At 34.0% G+C, this 20,282-nt stretch overlaps 1 pseudogene; it reads right to left on the reverse strand.

The window, feature by feature from the left end:
- The window catches only part of LOC149538332 (switch 2-like), a 59,522-nt pseudogene extending 41,488 nt beyond the window's left edge, over nucleotides 1–18,034 (reverse strand).
- Between the last annotated feature and the right edge of the window lie 2,248 nt (nucleotides 18,035–20,282).

Raw genomic sequence — 20,282 nt, forward strand, 5'->3', positions numbered from 1 at the left:
ATTCTCATGATTCCCAAATGGAGGATAATGGACAAGAGATGAAAGTGGAGGAATTGTCAGAGAAATTAGGGTTTGGTCCTTTGAAGATGCATATTTTGAAGTGGAAGTGAAGGATACTAATGAGGAAACCCATTTTCCCCAAAAAACAAAATTGGGAGTGGACTTAATCATTTTGAGTTTTGACAAGATCAATTCTCATGAGAAAACTAGAGAATAAATAGTGTCCCCTGCTATTGTCCAAACCTCAAAGACATGAAAAATGGCTGTGATATTTTTTTTTTGAAATTAGTGTGATCATTGAAGAGCTAAATAATAAGTTCAACAAGGCCATCACTTAACTTGAGCTAGGAGTGGCAATTTTTGCAATGTGCAAGATGCAAAAGAAAATGATGAGAAAGGTTGAGTTTGTGGTGACCAATGGGAAGAGTAAACTGAGAAAGGAGAGCCAAACCAAGGAGAAGTGTGAAAAGATAAAGAGTTCTATATGTATTGAGAACTAGATTGAAGAAATCAAGTAACGTAAAAAAGATTTAGCAAACACTAAACATGCCTAATTCCTCATTCCTATGTTTTTTGCTCTTATTGGGCTTTTTGGTGGTTTCCTATTTCATATGTGGTTTCATTAAGTACTTTTACTTTCCTTCAACACTATTGAGTTTACTTTTGTTAACTAATAACTATGTTAATCCCCGTTCTTGTTTGGGTAGTAAGATTTTTATTTTGGTTACTAAGTTTAATAGGTTACATTTTAGACTTAAGTTAGGTTTAGGTGTGGATGGCTTAAACTATTCGAAGGACATGGCTGGTTTTGATTAATTTTATTTACTTGAAGTTCTAGGTGAGACTCTAACTGATGGGGTTAGAGTATGCTTCTCTACTGATTGGTTGTAATGGCCTAGGGTAGAGATGGAGTGTGCTCATTATTTTTCTATGGGTTTAGGACCCTCTTCCTACCTTTTTTAATCAAAACAATTGTTTCATATTAATGTACCCTTTTTCATACCTTTTAAACAAAAATTGCAGAATTACTCAATAATTATTTTTTAGTATGAATAAGTAGAAAGTTTTAAACTGATCTAGTGATCTTACATTGATATAATTTAAGGATTACACCTCTTAATATAACTAATAGATTTCATGTTGTCCATTAAATTTTTTTGAAGGCATCTTCTTACTATTGTAATGGAGTATGTTTTGCTTGATGGGAGATATGATAGGGGTCTGACCTATAAGTTTGTGCTTCTTAATTACTTTAGATATAAAAATGGGTTGGTTTTCCCTTCTATCTTATTCTTTGATTTCATTACAGTATCAATTCTTTAAGGTCCAAACCCAATAAACCTATCCTGCATGAGGCTCTTATGAGGATCATTAATAATTAAGTGGAAAAAAAAAATTGTGACCCTATTTAGAAAACAATTTTGGAACATTGTGCTAAAATGGCTAGTTTGGGGGACAAATTAGGAAAGGGTAAAAGGATTTTAGGGAAATTGGGAATAGAATACCCTAGTTTTACAAAAACAAAGAAGGCTAAGGTCAATTATGTGGAGCTTGTCTTAGAATCTGAAGAAGAAGGGGAATATGAAGAAGAGAAAGATGTGACTAAGGGGAAGGAGAAAGTAGCTTAATAGAAATAGGTAATATAGATTAAGTTGAGAATTATGAATCTATGGAAAGATTGTTTCAGAGTGGTAACAACCCAATTTCCCCTCCCTCTTTATGTTTGGTTCATAACAAGATGAGATCTCCAATAATAATCATAGAAAAACATATCAAGGCTACTTAGGTGAATGTGGTAGAAGATGACCCCAAATAATCCATTAGGTTTTTTTACTATGATGAGTTAGTTAAGAATGACCTTTTAATTTCTTTACAATATGATGAAAGTAAGGAGTTTAAAGGCTAGATGCATAGCTATAAACTAATTGAGAAAATGGACAAGGCTTTATGGGAGGGTTAAAAGAAAGTGAAAGGATGGGATTCTAATGCCTAAAGGGGTTGATGAGGACGAGTTTAATATCAAGATTATGGATGAAGGTATCAATGATCTAGCTATCAAAACTCCTCTCAATGGTTTTCAAATAAAAAAGCTAGTCTCCCTCACTCTACTTGCTTAGACTTGATAAATAGATGTTCCAATCCCTTAAAATGCAAAATTTAAACTACAAAGCTCTAGAAGAGAGAATGGAGGACACCTAGACTAAAGATGACAAGAAAGGGTGAATCTTTCATTATTTTGAAAAAAATGGTTTCAATTAGCAAATCTCTCAATTTTATTTAATTTTTAAAATTATTTATTTTAGCTATTATTTTTTAATCATAATTTTTGTGTTGAAAATTTTTCCAGATCTCAATAAAATTAGGATGCTCATTAATCACCATGGAATATTATAAATCAATATTAAAACTTTGTTTGCATGATAGCATATTATGAGGATCATTACATTATATTTAAATCAATGGTGAAAATTAAAATTTGATGATATATCCCTAAAGTATCTAATAATTATGATAATTATTGGTGAATTCATCTAACTTCTCCAATAATATATAATATTAAGGTGAACCAAATCTAATAATGTATCAAATATTGTGTCAAATATTTGTTCAAATTTTTAAATAAAATAAATTATTGAGCAATTTTAAATATTTAAGAACTAAATTTTATAAAAGAATGTGGCAATTTGGGTCGCATTAAATCTTAAATTATTAGCCAAATTACTAGCCGAAAAATTCAAAAATTAGCTAATTGGAAAATATTAGCCCCTAAAAAATACCTCCAAAGGAGGAGGTAGAGTATAAGGGTAATCTAGAGATGATCAAAGAAATGAAGAGAGAATTTGACAAAATGGAAAAATGTGACAAGGGATGCATTGACCAGATGTTGGGGTCTTCTTGAAGTCAATGTAGTGTACATGAATAGGGTGTTGGGTTTCTTAGGTCAAGATAAGGATGTGAAGCTTGCGCTTGATTTGGAGGAAGTTGAGAAGGAAAAGGAGGATGCTACTCTTGGAAAATTGACCTCATCAAACACCAAGAAGAAGTAGAAGCAAGCAACCCAAATTGATAAAATGGATACCAAAGAGCTCACAAATAAGATACAAAATTCACTTGGAGCATAAAGAGAAGGTTGAAGACATAGCCTAGCTTCATCCACCTGTGTGTTGTCCCTTTTTTATTTTTTTGTCTAGTTAGAATATCAATGTTTTAGTTCATGCAAGTTTTTGTGTTAGATTGTATTGGCACCCTAAAAAATCTCACACTAAGCTTTAATTTATTAGGTGGATGTGGGCTTAGTTCTACATACCCTTTCACTTGCATTTAGATTTTTGTACTTCTCTGTCAATTTTTTTGTTCTACTTTTCAACCACATTTAATTGTTACTGTATGAGTTAACCATCCATGATCTACATAGCATTTTCATAGTGGAGGCAACAAAATATGCAATTTTTAAGTTGTGTGACCAATATCACTTGATTTTTGAGTAGCTGTAATGAAAAATGCATCACATTAAAAAGTTTTAATCCTCCTTCAAATTAGAGACTTTATAGGACAATTTTTACTAAGTTAGGAATAACTTTATAAAATAAAGTTGCAGTTTTAAATTGTGTACATCGTAGGAGATGGCACTGAATGAGTTCGATTGTGTTAGGAATATTGCTTTTCTCATTCAATGTGCATAGACTAAAACTATAGTGTATCTTCATGTTTGTGCGATATCATATGTCAAATCAATGAGATAGAAAATCTTTGTGCAATGTTACATAGGGAAAAAATGTTGTGCAGTTTTGGGTGTCATAAGAGCTAACATACAATAAGTTTGGGCATTAAAGAAGCCTTCTTGTCATGTTCCCATTTTGGAAGTAATTTGAATTAATTAATTAAATTAATTAAGGTGTCCAAAATAATGAATATTTTATGACGATGACTAATTAATTATTTTAATTAAATAAATAAGTTGTATTAAGTTAATTATTTATAAAGTTATCAAATAAATAAATATTAAAAGATAACTTTATATTAAATTAATTTAATAAAGTGACTTGAATTATAAAATATTTTATAAAGTCACTTAATAGATAAAATAAAATAATGTTATAGAAGTTTCTGGAGAAAGTGGAGAAAAAGAATATATATGCATGGAGGGCTCATTGTCTATCATCCAAGTTTATTTTCTCTATTGTGTCTAATTGAGCATTTGTCGAGCTTGAAGGCCTACAAGTATTCAGCTTTATCATTGGAAACAATAACTCCCAAGTGATTGCATAACTGAGGAGGTGAAAGATCCTTTGAAGGCTTGCCCTTTGGAAGTGCCACTCAGCCATTTCAAGTTGAGCTTAATTTGTATAATCAGACTTACCTGAGGGATTGAATTTTTGGTTGCAAGAGAAAGAAAAAATAGATCCAAAAAGGAATTTTGAAAAAGCAGTCGAAAAAAGTAGATCCGAAAAAAGCAGATCCGAAAAGCAAAGTGAAAAAGTAGATCCAAAAAAGCAAAGCGAAAAGGTAGCATTAGTAAAAATTATTGCAGTCATCTACAATTAGGTTTGTTTGGATATTTCATGTATTTTTCTTATCATTTAGATGCATATTAGAAGGTAAGGTTGTAGGTGAAATTTTGTATCAGATTTAAGCATTATTCTTGTGGATGTAAGACAAGAGTCTTGGCCATTTCATACTAGCATCTTAGTTGATATGTGCAATAAAGGAGACATATGTTGCTGGTCTGATATAGTTGTAATTGAATATATATTTATCATTCATGAGAAACTTATTAGTTTGCATGCCAATTGTTTGACAAAATGTCAATTGGCTGTAGGTTCTCTTTTTGGTATCAATAATGTTATAATTTTGCATACCAAGTGTTTGTATTAATGCCACTTGGCTATAAGTGCATGAACACCATCATAGGTTGCATCCAAAGTGTTTTTCATAATTACTATTTGCTGTAGTAGCATATTGGAAGTAGTCTTAGTTACATATTTGCATTGAATATTATAAAAATAAGTTGCACATTCATGTTAGGTAATCATTTAGTCAATTTTGAGTCTTCTTGAAAAAAATTCTCATTGAAGAAAGAGTCATTAAAGAAAATTGAAATACTATATCAGTCATATCACCCTTGTATGTGAACTGTTTGACAAAATTTCTCAATTTAGCATTGGAGGTTTTTAGAGGGCTATTGGTAGGGGTCATTACAGTGGTATCAGAGTGGTTTCTTGCCAGCCTAATAGGGTTTATGCAGTTACCATTTAATTTAGTTAATAAGAGCAAAAATAGAAGGGCTCTATTTACATAGGGAACCAGAATAGCTGAGAACATGGTTGAAAGACATTCTCAAAGCCCACCTAGAATTATGAGAGATGATGAGGCTTTACAGCATCAAGATAGCCTTCTACAATCAATAGAAGCAAGTACACAAGCAATGATGGCTATGATGCAACATTTGATTAGAGAAAATAGGAGAAATAATCATAATAATGACAAGGATGATAGGAGCATAGTAGGATCACAACATGGGCAAAGCACACAGTCTGAGATAGCTAACAGACCCACACGTCCTACATTCAGGGAAGAAACTCCAACACTCACACCTAATGCTATGGTAATAGATATTGTAGATGAACTCCAACAAGCAAGAAATTAGTGGAATTCATTAACCCCATTTGTATAGGATAGATGGACATTTGATAGGTACATGAACTATAGAGCTGCGATGCAAAAGTAGGTAGATAAACACGATGAGTTGCAATAGGTCACCAACAAGCTGACTAGATTTCTATTTGGTAGATCTTCTAATAGGGTAGATGATACAATTATGAGGAACTTGCATGAGGAGTTTGAGAATTTAGATTATAGCCAGGATGAGGTTCTAGATTATACTTCACCACAGAAAGAAGTGGTGAAGGATATTATGCAGATTGATAGTAACTATCAACTTCATACTCAAGTTGAGATAGGTATATACAAGTTGCCAGAGGGTGATGTCATAGGTTCTCAGGATGGTTTGGTTATGAAAAGTAGTGACTATAGTGTAGAGGGTTCAAATGATGATTTTGAGGATTTTGTGTGCGATGGTGAGATACCTGGTAAAGATGAGAAAACATTGAGTATACATGACTTTGCTGAGAGGGAGTACCAGGCGCATTTTGATGCTTCTTCACATGAGGTTGAGGCTAGTAGTACTTTGCATGATTTATCAAGCAAGCTGAAGATGAGCTGAGATAGTATTGTGGCTTCATTATCTCATCATGATAGGATGTAGGGTATGATAGAGGATCACATCTGGGTGATTCAGTTATAGGGAAAACATAAGCGAGTTCAAGAAAAGTCTTCTTGTGTTGACTTACAAATGATTAGGGAAGGAATGGGAATTATGAAGTTGAGTTATTTACATCTTCTATCAGATCGTGACCATCTTCTTAGCCTTGCTGGAGACTATTTAGATGCCTTGAGGAGGAAGGAGGATGAAGTTGACAGGCTTTCTATTTTATGAATATGGACTCAAGATTGTTATATTGGTGTTTGGGATTCAGTTGACTGGAGATCATTATCATTTTTTGGTAGTAGTGATTTTTTGGTTACTATCATAGATTTGATTAGCAGATTGCATGATGTTGTTTCTTCTTGTGCCAAAAACTTGTCTGATGTTGGTATTAGTTTTTTATACATCGGTTTTGGGCTTTGTTCATGTATCCAGTTGACCATTCTTGCTGGAATGTGTTGGTGATCTTTCATATTTGGCAGTATGTACAGAGAAGTCCTAGGATCATACTGGCATTAATGACATCCAGGAGGATGTAGTGGGGAGCTTTGAGGCCTTAGTTTCCTTGGAAATATCTTTTGGTACAAAGGAGTTGGATAGTGGTGGTCCAATTTTTGATACTCTATATGTTGATATGAGCTTTGGAGTTGATTCGTAGGATATGGATGGTAATACTCTAGAGACTAGTAACTTTGTGGATACTCCTTTGGATAATGCGTCACAAGAGGATTGTAGGAGACAGTCTTGTGAATCCCATCATGTGTCTACTCAACTAAGAGTTAGTGAGCGAGATATTGCTATCACTTGCCAGCATTTCAATGCTGCTCATCAATTGTTAGCAGTTTATTGATGGGTTTCTCCTACTAGTGATGAGAAGGGATGCAGTTATCTTTCCTTGACAAAGATCCACTCTTTATGGGAGGCTATCTAGATTCTAAGACAGAATTATATGCAGTTGGTACCCAACAAAGATTATCTTACAGAGTGGGGCATTACAACATATGACACATTGTTGGTCAAGGAAGATGAGGTGAGTGAGCTTACTTAGCAGCTCATGGTGACTTTTGAGATTTTTGAGAGTACATAGTTGGCTCCCGAGGAGTCACAATTTCATTTGGCTAAGGTGACCATGGAGTTAGAACAACTACAGTCTTTACTAGATTCTATATAGTCACAAGTTGTGATGTCTAGTAATTTGAGGATGTCCATGGTCGAGATTTTTAGAGACAGTGGAGATGGGGATGCATCCATCTTTAATACTAGTATTGGCATATCAACTTCTCTTCCACAGGGTTTAGGTTCAATTGAATTGGGTGTTACAACAAATTTTTTTGGTATGCTTGACATGGTGGTGGTCTCTACTAGGGATGGCATGGAGACTGGTGATGTTGTATCAGAGATCATATGTGATTTTGGTGAGTTAGTAGTTGGCATGGTTCTTGCTAGTGATACTACTCCTTTGGTGGTGTCTTTGGAGGTAGTAGTCAGTTCAGGCTTGGTCAGTGATCAGTTGCAACTAGTTTCGTTTGGATTGTAGTCTGAGCCACTGATTGGGATTGGTGCATTCTATCGGCATTACAATGCAAGGTATGCTCATCAATTTACCTTTGATGACCATGTTGATGAGATGATGATAGGTAGATGTACTTTGGTTCCTAGTGCTTGTCATCAGTTATGGGATGGTTTGATGCGACAAGATGAGAGTTGCAATGGGCATGACATACCAATAGGTTCTATGGTTGACAGCTTGATAGTACATTACTTAGAGCAGGAGTTTGGGAGTGATGCTTTAACAGTTGTTATTGATTCTACTGCTTTGGCTATGACATCTCCTAACTTAGCTAATGATCAGTTGCAGTGGGTTGCATCACCTGCGCATGGTAAGCTGTCGCCTGAGGCTAGTTCTTTTAATCAACATTATACTATAGGATATGCTCATCAGTTTGCATTTGATCCATGTGTTGATGAGTCAATGGTAGGCCGAATTGGTTTGGGTTCTATTTCTTGTTGTTTATCTTGTGATGTATACCCACCATTAGTGGTGCATGGGAGTTAAAGTTATGAGACAGTGGCCAGTGATTTGCAGAGTTGTGTTGATTGCAGTAGGTGTATAGTATGTGGATTCTCCATACTTGGTGCAGTTTCATTCAAGAGTGTTCACCATTGTGACAGAATTGGATTGTACATCCTGCATAGGTTAGTGAGATGCGTTGATGGTATTTACTGTGTTGGCAATTTGGGATGTCCACTCTACTTGGGTTCTGTTATTTTGGGCGTTTGTGTCTCGTGAGCTTTTGACTATGGCAGTAGTGGATTTGAAGTTCAATTGAGCAATGATTCACCCTTCATTCATGGATTTTTCTTGGTTATATTGTAGAGGATATTGTAGGAGCCTGTGTTGAGGACAATAGTATAGTTCATGACTACATTTGGGATCCAGGTGGATTGATTGGTTTATTGTTCAGCCATTGCATGGGGACAAGCAATTTCAAGAAGGGCAAATTGTCATGTCCCGATTTTGGAGGTAATTTGAATTAATTAATTTAATTAATTAAGTTGTCCAAAATAATGAATATTTTATGAGGATGACTAATTAATTATTTTAATTAATTAAATAAGTGGTATTAAGTTAATTATTTATAAAGTTATCAAATAAATAAATATTAAAAGATAACTTTATATTTCATTAATTTAATAAAGTGACTTGAATTTTAAAATATTTTATAAAGTCACTTAATAGATAAAATAAAATAATGTTATAGAAATTTCTAGAGAAAGTGGAGAAAAAGAATATATAGGTATGGAGGGCTCATTATCTATCATCCAAGTTTATTTTCTCTATTGTGTCTACTTGAACATTTGTGGAGCTTGAACGCCTACAAGTATTCAACTTAATCATTGTGAACCATACCTCCCAAGTGATTGCATAACTGAGGAGGTGAAAGATCCTCCTAAGGGTTGCCCTTTGGAAGTGGTACTCAACCATTTCAAGGTGAGCTTAATTTGTATACTTAGACTTACTTGAGGGTTTGAGTTTTTGGTTGCAAGAGGAAAAAAAAAAAAGATACAAAAAAGTAGTCTGAAAAAGTAGATTTGAAAAAGCAGTCTAAAAAAATAGATCTGAAAAAGGCAAAGCCGAAAAAATAAGTCGAAAAAGTAGATCCAAAAAAGAAAAGTGAAAAGGAAACATTAATAAAAATTATTACAGCCATCTAGAATTAGGTTCCTTTAGATATTTCATGCATTTTTCTTATCATTTAGATGCATATTAGAAGGTAAGGCTATAGATGAAAGTTTGTATCAGATTTAAGCATTATTCTTGTGGATGTAAGCCAAGAGTCTTGGCCATTTCATACTAGCATTGTAGTTGATATGTGCAATAAAGGAGACATAAGTTGCTGGTCTGATATAGTTGTAATTGAATATGTATTTATCATTCATGATCAGCTTATTAGTTTCCATGCCAATTGTTTGACAAAATGTCAATTGGTTGTAGGTTCTCTTTTTGGCATAAATAATGTTATAATTTTGCATACCAAGTGTTTGTATTAATGCCACTTGGCTATAAGTGCATTAATGCCACCATAGGTTGCATCCAAAGTGTTTTTTATAATTACTATTTGTTGTCACAACATATTTCAAGTAGTCTTAGTTACATATTTGCATTGAATATTGTCAAAATAAGTTGCACATTCATGTTAGGTCATTGTTTAGTCAATTTTGAGTCTTTTTGCAAAAAATTCTCATTGAAGAAAGGTTCATTAAATAAAACTGAAATACTATATAAGTCATATTAACCTTCTATTTGAAGTGTTTGACAAAATTTCTCAATTCAAAATTAGAGGTTTTTAGTGCCCTATTGGTAGGGGTCATTACACTTCTATGCTCATTCAACATTTTTTTCTCATTCAATGTGCTTATGGGATTAAAATGAAGTGTATTGACAAATTATTCACAGTCAAGGGTCTTTTATGTATCATCAAGTTCCAAACTTGAGAGCCTCTAAGGGAGGATTTTTTTCTCAATATACTCAAGGGATCACTTGGAGATGAATATTTGTGGAAACTAAATTTGGCCCACTTCTTATTTTACTCCTTGGAGAGTCTCCATAGTAGTTTGGGTCCAAAGGATTTATGTTTCCATGTGAGCTTTCTATTACCTACACCCCCATTCCAAATAGGTTTATAGATGTTATCCCATTTAATGAGGATGAGCTTCTTTTGTTGGGAGTTTCCTTGCTAGATTAAGGATTTGATTTTTCCCTCAAGATTAAATTTAGCTTTTAATGGTAAGAAAGGAATAATATTTTAGTTGAGTGTAGTGTAGTAGGAATAGATTTGTTCATTGTCAGCTGAGTAGCATTGGAGAGTTGTTGCCAAGTTTTAGTCTTACCCTTAAAAGCTTGAAATTATTGGTATATAATTGAGTTTGTGTTCAGGGTGATGTCTAAGTATCCTGTAGGTTACTTACTTCTCATCTTCCCCAAGTTCCTCATTTTCTTTGTTTCTAGATCTCCCTTGCATTACCTATATCCTTTTCTTCGATGCTGTGTTTCTGTTTTTCTAATGTGCATAGAGTCTAGCTGATCTAGGTATGGTTGGGATGTGTTCTTTCATCCTCTCAATGAGAAGTAAGTTATCCATGTTCTACCATTTCCTATCTTGCCCCATTATTCATTTTCTTATAGATTCTGAGCAATTGAGCTAGTCTTCCCTTCAGCAAAAAAATTAAGTGTGTATCCGAAGAATGAAGCCATGGAAATGATTAACAAGTTGTGCATACTCATATGTCATGATGGAAAGATCCATGAGGAAGAGAACCAATGCTAAGAAGAATCTCATTCATGTTGTAGAGGCAGATTCTACATTCAGAAGAAAAAGACAAGATCTATGAGTTTTCCACTATTGACTAATGGAAGCGAACATGTTTTGTTTAACATTCGATACCACAATGATTTGTGAGATACCCAAGGATTTACATACAAGAAGCAAAGGCACAATGTTAAAATAAATTTTGTGAGCTTTTCATTAGTGAGGCATGCTCGAGACCTAGCTTTAAAGCCATCAGATTGAGGTTAAGGGTAAAGTATTGTTAGTTGTACTCTAGTTAGGAAAGTGTTGCTAAGAAAGGGGTTTCTGTCCCAAGGTAATGAAAAATGTTACTTATCTAAAGGCTTTGTGAATAGAAAAAAAAGCAACTTTAAAGTATGAATATTCTTGAGAGATTCTTGAAAGACACTTTTAGAAAAGTCAGTATTGAGAATGTGACTCTGAGATAAAGGAAATGCAGTGTTCAATGCTTAAAGTAGAAAGTGAAAGAATGAAGTGTAGAAGCTAACAAAGGATTAGTCCTCATGCTAGGATTTTGAATAGAAGGAAGTTTGGCTTGTGGAAAAGATAAGTTTCTCCTTCACCCCCATTGAACTTAAAGACTTGTTTTTTAGTGATATTAATATGACTTTACTCAAAGTAAAGTAATAGAGATTCCTAGAATTTAAGCTTTTATGTGCATGAGAATGCAAAGTTAAAATAGTCATTTATCATAGAATTAAATGTAAATCTTGTCATTATAATTTTGGCCAAACATAATTTCCTTTGTGTGGTGCCAATGTCGGACAATTCCTATACCTATTTCATCGAAATTGCCTACAATTCATTTATTCAAGTGTATTAAAATGAATATTTATCAAGAACTATATCCTGTGCAATCATAGCGAAAGGCAATTAGAGCTGCTAGTAATGGTAAGTTAATAGGCCTAGAGAGTGAATTAAAAGAACTAACAAACAAATCTTTCAAATTCTATGATTTGGGTGATCTTCATAGAAGAGTCAATTCTAAACCTATTCACCTAATGACTTGAAAGCTTAAAGAGAGAAAACTAGTTGAGACAGCTAGTCTTCCAATGGTAGTACATGCAGTTAATCTTGTAAGGGAATGTACTGAGAGATACAACATGGAAGAAAAGCATATTTTGTTACCTAACTAATCTATCCTCATCTCGATCAACAAGGCACAGATGTAGTCTGTGTTCGACATTCCCATGAAGAAGTAGTATTGTGATGTTGATTTTAGCTCTTCTGTGTCTATTTTCAATGAGAAGAAGATGGGAAGACATACAGAGAACATGGTTCAAGACTACTCACTCAAAGAAGAGTGAAATGCCCAAGACCTTGTTTGGCATAATTTTGAAAAGAGACAAAGTGGATATCCTTGCTCTTCTCCTTAGACTAAAAGGAAAACATCAAATCCTGGAGTTCATCAAGCACCATTTCATCCTATTTCAAGCTATATATGCTGAGGATATGCATATTTACTTGGCACAGATTATCTGCAATAACCTCACCTCGTGGTTGAATTCAGCTAGAGAATTTAAGCAATTTTACATGTCATCCTATCAAATTTATGGCTTGGCTACTCACCACTTGTGGCCTAGCTTGCATCTAGAACTAAAATGACCATACTAAATTATATGAGTTCTACCCATGCCTATGGTTGCAAATAATTTTTGAGGAGTATGTGGCTGTAAATGATGCCTTCATAATGAGGCTATGTTAGGAATTACGAGGATGCCTTGAAAGGATATTTTCACCAAAGGCAATTTCAAACATCCACCAATTTGGATACTCATTCATCCAAGTTTTGAGTTTCTCTTATTTGTAGATAGGATCTTACAACAACATTCCTAAGAGGCTTCCAAGGTATCCATAAGACAAGGTGGTTCTAGTCGAGCTATGTTGATAGATCCTTGTAGTGAACAACTTGTGTTCTAATGTATAGAAGATAGATGAGATTCCTTTCCCTATAGTGGTTGGACAATATTCATGTGCTTCCACATCTAATGCTCAAAATATGGTGAACATCTTAGATAGCAAAATTAAATTGATAGAGTATGCGATACTCATGCCTCAATATGATCCAATCAACTTTCTAAGGGATCAGTTCAAGTTGGGCTATGCATAACAGTATGTTTTGAATATAGAAGACTATTGGCATGGGTGTCTCAACTAATATCAAACCTAAGAGAAATTTTGGTCATTGCTAAAAATTAATGAGATTAAATTTTATAATGATTCTGTTGATGTTGATGACCTTGCAGATTATGGAGCCTACATGCATCCCACATCCTACATTAAGATCAAAGGAATACCAATTTTGTCTAACTCATCTGTAGGTCCTATCATAGATACTATGGAGGTTCTTATATAGGGAATAATAGAAAGAACAAATAAGTGGGTGGAGTGGACCCATACGAGGAAGAAGAAGACCAGAAGCACTAGTTCTATAGGTGGAGTATCTTCTGGAGCCACCAAGTCAACTACTATAGGTCGACCACCACAAATATTACATCAACATATGCAAGCTGATTCTTCAAGGTGGAGACTAACCCCTAGAGAAGAATGTTCCAATCACTCCTAGCTACGGAGGTGGCTCTCTTCCAAACACTAGGAAAGTTAGGCAAAAGGAGGGAGAGTGTGACAAATGGAAAGAAAAAGAAAAATCAATGGCCAAGCCATCTTCCCCTATCCAAGTAATCAATTTGGATGGTGACACCAACCCCATGGATGACCACGAACAAGATGCATCCCAGCAAAGGGATACCTTAGCCCTCTTCATGACTAACACTAGTAAATTGAGCTCAAATTTTGACCAATTTTCGTTGAAATTTCTAGCCAGGTTGGTCAAAATTTTGACCAAGATGTTCATCAAAGCTTTTCTCGTCAAAATTTTGACCAATAAATTCATTGATTTTTAAAAAAATTTGGTGGTCTTGATTTGTCAATGTTGGTCAAAATTTTGACCAATCCATTGATCAATTTTTTTTTATTGGTGGAAATTTTGACCAATGCTTGGTAGAAAACTAATAGGCATTGGTCAAAATTTCCACCAATGTTTGGTCAAATTTTTTTAGCATTGGTGAAAATCCACCGATGGTGGGTTGAAAACAATTTTAGTTGGTGGAAATTTTGACCAATTCTTTGTAGAAAACTAACAAGCATTGGTCGAAATTTCCAACAATGTTTGGTCGAATTTGTTGTTTACGCTGTATGAAGCAACTGCTTCTTATCCAAGCCATTTGATTTGCAACCTTCTAAATCTCTGCAAATATAAAGTTGGAGTAGAAACATTTTTCTTTTCAAATGTGTCCTCTGATTGTAAAGTGTATATTCTATTATCTGTTCAACAAACAAGACATATAGAGTTCAACAGATAATGGAATGGACATTTTACAATTAGATGATATCTTTGAGAAGAAAAATTTGCCTACTCCAACTTTACCTTTGTAGAGATTTAAAAGGTTGCAAATTAAATGGCTTGGATAAGAAACAATTGCTTAATACAACATGGAACAAATGGACATTTATACATAGGGCACCATCAACTATGTGAGTGATGTAGATGCAACGAAAATTTTCAAGGTCAAAGCCACCAATTAATATAAGGTTTATAATCTTGAGAAAGTTGACATTATGGTTGTAAGGGTTGTGGAGAGGGCACTTCTTCATTGTCCACTTCATCACTGATTAACTTGCACCACAAACTGATAGTCTTCATCTTTGTTATGGGCTCCTATCCACTATGTGAGTGTTGATGTAGAAGTTGAAGCAGAAAAAATAAGTGAAAGTGTGTTGAATAAGGTTTCTAATCTCAACTTGGTCAACATTGTTTATTTATGGGCTATGGACTAGGCAATTCTTCAATGTCTAATTAGGGGTAGCATTGCATCCTCTTTAACTATTACATGTACAGCCCTAGGAGGAAATAGGTTGTTGGCTGCTTCTTCTGGCCTTGCACTTTCTTCTTTGTGGGTTTTTCTTAAACACAACTCTACATCCATCCCTAGTTTTAAGCGATTTAGAAATGCATGTATTTGCTGCAAAAAACAATACCCATTTCTTGTTTTAGTTTCTGATAGGTCTTGCTCAACTCTTTCATTTGGAGAGAAGGTTTTTGTCATGGCAGGAACACATAAAACATCTCAAGGCAAAACTGAAGATGAAAATGAATACAAGCATATGGTTGACTTACCTCAGACAAGCTTCACCCTCAGAGCCAATTCAATAGCACATGAACTAGAAATATAGAAGCTATGGGATGAGAAATAGATATTAAATAGGGTCAATGTTGTCATTTTTGAGGCTATGTATCTTTCCATAGTCTTATCAAATGATGTGTCAAAGGTTTAGAGCTATTGTGTTCTCATTGAGTCGTTAGCTGATAGAGATGAGCTCTTTGGATAACAATTAACTCTTTGTAAATATGAGGTATTGGTATCACTAACAAAAAATATTGACGAGACCATTCTCATATTGGGAATAGACTTGGATTGTTATTTCTTACAATTATTTTAATTGACTTTTCATTTGCAATATCATATTTGCACCATGATTTCCAAACTTATGGTCCTAGTACCCACCATCCTTGAAATCGAGTCCCTCATTCAAAAACTTTGTGGAACAATGAAAAATGGTCCTCATAAAGTAAAATATTAAGAGATTAAGCAAGTCATGTTATATTTGAAAGAAAAAAAAAAGCTAAGAGAATTATACCTCAATTAAAAGCATAGAATAAGGATATCCCTAGCCAAAGATATTTTGCAGATTTTGCAAAAGAAAGACTGGTGTGTATACTGAACAAAGGAAAGGATGGATATTGATGCGTCTTTATTTGTAATGTACAAAAAATAATGTATCTATGTTTTCTTGGAGTTGCATCCATTGTGAATTTCCTAGACTAGATTCTTAGCTTGCACTTCAAAGTTTCCAAACATGCAAAGAAGTTTGCTAGACAATATCTTATACACCACATATAGAAAATTAAGCATATACTCCAATAGTGTTTTCCATTAGCGGCACGTATTTCTTAACATATCATAAATAGATGGAATGTCAATCTTGAGATGAATTTGAGTTTGCCAACTATTTTTCAAGTTTAATATGGTTGTTGCTTTAAGAAGGAAGCACATATCCACTATAACTTTACACAAAATTTATGGTAGGCCAACCACCCAAGGTGGAGGTCTACTCTATGAAAAGTAAACAAGTAGATGCTTAAGCTGAAGAAATAAGTAAACACAAAATTTGGAGAATATATCAAATTGTGAATTAAGAACAAATAAAAAATTTACTTCAATAATAAAAAAAATTATATACTAAGAGCACATAACTCCTTTGACAAAGGAGGCTTTGAAATGGCATAATAGTCAAAAAAATAGTTGAAGAGTTGATGAATCCTCCAAAATTGGCCTCCAAGAAAAAGGAATCTGGTTAAATACAAGCAAAATAATTTACTAATTTAGAGCAACCATTTCCTAGAGATTCCAACTCACAACCAATTTGCTTAAAATTAATATCAAATTCTACAGAAAAGAGTTTCCCAAACACAATAGTATTTCTTTCATAAACTCAAAATTGGTACCTGTACAATGCCAAGATCTTCAGAACTTTCATCCGAAGATGTTCCAACAAAATCAAATGATAAGCATTTCAACGCAAGAGAAAGTGCTTGTTCCTTAAGCTTCTTATCAACTATAAAATAAGTAAAGTGTTGATTACAAAAGAGAATTTTCAATGGAGCAAAAGACAAATAGTATCTTTATCACTATACAAGGTTTGCTTTACAAAAATAATGTAAGACATGTAGGATAACATATTAAGGTTCTAAAAATGACAATATAAGGAAAGAACATATTATCATTTTTAAATTGTTGTAATGAAGTTATAGAGATTTGAAAAAAATGGAAAAGGGCCAAGTCCCTGAAGGAGCAAGCAATTCTTTGATGATGTGTCAAGGGAAATCCTGGATTTGGCTGACATAACAAACATAAACAACCATAGTTAGATAAAAATGGGCAGATATAAGAACTCGAGCATAAAATTATTATGGAATGAAACAAACAGAATGAAAAAGAAACAAGCCCAAATTTTTTATATCTAAATCAAAGTAAATTACACAATAATGCCTAACAAACTCCCTTGTTAAGAAGGAAGATTTAACAACATAATACTTAAATTATAATGCATGAAAATACAAAATAATGTAAATATATATACTATACACAAATAATTTTAAAAAGTGATGACATGCACCCCTTAAAGCAACTAATCAATCATAATATTTAACTATTCACTAACATGGTTAACTCGTCAATCAAAGTAATTAAATATGTAATAATCTCTGACCCAAAGGAACAACAGACTGATGGAATGTCATCAAACACTCGTAACGTAATTAGAAGTGCTTGGAACTGAAACAAGATATTCTCACTCTTTCATATATTAATACCAAAATGTCGTCAAACACTCGTAACATAACAATAGAACAACAGACTGATGGAATGTCGTCAAACACTCGTAACGTAACTAGAAGTGCTTGGAACTGAAACAAGATATTCTCACTCTTTCATGTATTAATACCAAAATGTTAGGATCTTCAATCAATATCAGTCATTGACACTGTTAGTGACACAACTCGGAACTAGGGAAATTTAATTCATTACTCAATATTAATGCTTCACAATAGCCCAGAATTTATAAACAGTTTGATTTCAGTCTGTTAGCATAGTATAATTTTCAACATTACATATACGCAAATACATGGAGGAATGGAGAGTTTACAACAGACCCGATTGATTACAGCACTTCCAGTGACCCGACTTGCGGCAGAGCCACGTTTTCCACTCTTCCTGATGACGGTACAGACTGCCGACTCACCTCCCAATCTGTTCTTCCTCAACGTGATACCAAAATGAAAATCTGAATGATACCACATGTTTTCTCTTGTCTTATCTATCTATTTTGAGTTTCCTTGTTGGGGATGTGCACCATATGGCAACTAGGCAGATATATTTAGAATATCTTTATGGACTGACACAAAGTAATAAGATGTCGCCAACTAAAGATGCAAAAGCTAAAATGCTTATATAAATTTGCATCTCGAGGAATAATCATATGCGCAGTATAGATAAGGGATATTTAGAAGTGAAGAAATAAAATCATATAAAACACCTAATGAAAGTAGTAGATATTTCTCACATTTCACCTCCACAAGCATGCCATATTTGCTTGGTGGATAAGATACAACAGTCCATTGAAATCTTCAATGATAATCCTCTCTAAGAAAAGCAACACACAAGATATTGCACAATCATTTTAGCGAACAACACATACCTGATTCATCTCTGCAACAATTTGATTCAGAATTTTCAGCCCAATGAAATAGTGACCTGTCGTTCACTGTAAAGAAATAAAATAGTAATCTTTCCATTAGAAACATGTCCAACAAGCTTATAGCTGACAACAATAATTTAGCAGCCACCAAAATTAACCCTAATTCCAAGTAAGAAAAGCCACTAACAAGTTTCATTAACCAGGACAGTAGGCTGTTAGGTATTTTTCACATCCTGTACAGAGTCAATTCTCATAACTATTCAGGGAGAAAAATAAAATTATCAACTAAACTCATGACAGACATGCACACCTATGGTAAACTAAAATGTATAAAGTTCCAGTTGTATAAAATCTCCATAATTGATACAGCCCAGTCACACAATGAAACCCTTGTCTGAAATTATCTCTTGCAGGAATACAAATATTGTCTGATACACAGAGCTAAGTTAAACAGATATTTCAATTTGAAATTGAGAGGAAGAGAGGTAGGGCTCCCAATAGTCTTGTAGACTTGGTTATTTATTCTACACATTAAATATCTATCCAATTTCCTTACAGTTCAGCCAAATGTCATGTCCAATATTTATTTGATATGCATGTTAGTACATAGAATCACCATACAATTGCTTAGGAGTGCATCTCAAGGATTGGGAATGATGTTTTTAAATTCGTTGGGGAAGAGTTAAACCCGATTAAAATGCCTGCCAATTAAAGACACTTGGAATACTTTATCAATTACAAAACAAGGAGATAAGAGTATATTCTGGAGATGCTAGCGTTTTCCCCTGTTGTTAAATGTAAGGATTCAGAATTAATTATAAAAAAAAATAATCACACCAACTCTGAATAATGTGAAACTAAGGAATGAGTTTGCTTAATGTTGACAAATGTGACTTTGGTTGATGCTTTATACCTATCTCAAGAATCTTGCTGATTAACCCTACACGGGCTCTCTTTTAGTTCTCTACTTCCATATAACTGATATTAAGTTGCTAAGCTTCAAGTTGTATTTATTTAACTATTTGAGTTAGTTTAGCTTCTTAGAAAGTTGATTCTCCTAGATAAATTAATACTCTCAATCACTACATTTCAATACCTTTTTAGCAGAAAAGGGCAGTTTGGGTTTTTTACTTGCATAGGACCGACTAGGTCAGTATGCACTAACTCTAATGGATATCTAACCCTCCTAGAATTTTCTGAATTAAAGGGAAGACTATGTCGCTTACCCAAAATACAAGCCTCACACTTGTCACATGAATTTCCTATATGTGGCAAACCTTCTACCATTCTTTTATTTGACAACAAATTTAAACTAGCATAGCCTAGATGACCATACCTAAGGTGCCATAGCCATGAGGGGTCTTCAATCACACTCCTTAGAGCTGATTGTGTGTGAGGTGTAGCACCAACTTGAGATGAGAAACATGTCTCTATCCTCAAGGGAAACATTCTGTTCTTTGTCATTTGAACTGGTACAAGTAAGTTCTTGCTCCCATCTTTTTCATGAATAACACATGTGTCATTCTCCATCAGCACTTTGAATCCATTTTGAATGAGCTGACCAATGCTCATCAAATTGTGCTTCATACCAGGGGCAAAATACACATTTTTTATTTCATTCTTCTCACCTTTCTTGGTGCGGACCATAATAGATCCTTTGCCCACAACTAGTAGGGTTCCATTGTTACCCATCTTAATCTTAGATTTGAAACTCTTGTCAATGAACGAAAACAAGGTTTCATTACCACTCATGTGGTTGCTACATCCACTGTCAAGGTACCAAATGTTAGGGCTTCTTCCTTCACCAACATTACACATGATGAAAGCAATGTCATTGTTTCCACTTCCCA

This window comes from Cupressus sempervirens, chromosome 9 (genome assembly GCF_028749045.1).
Source record: "Cupressus sempervirens isolate cs-2001-9-10 chromosome 9, ASM2874904v1, whole genome shotgun sequence".
Classification (NCBI taxonomy): domain Eukaryota; kingdom Viridiplantae; phylum Streptophyta; class Pinopsida; order Cupressales; family Cupressaceae; genus Cupressus; species Cupressus sempervirens.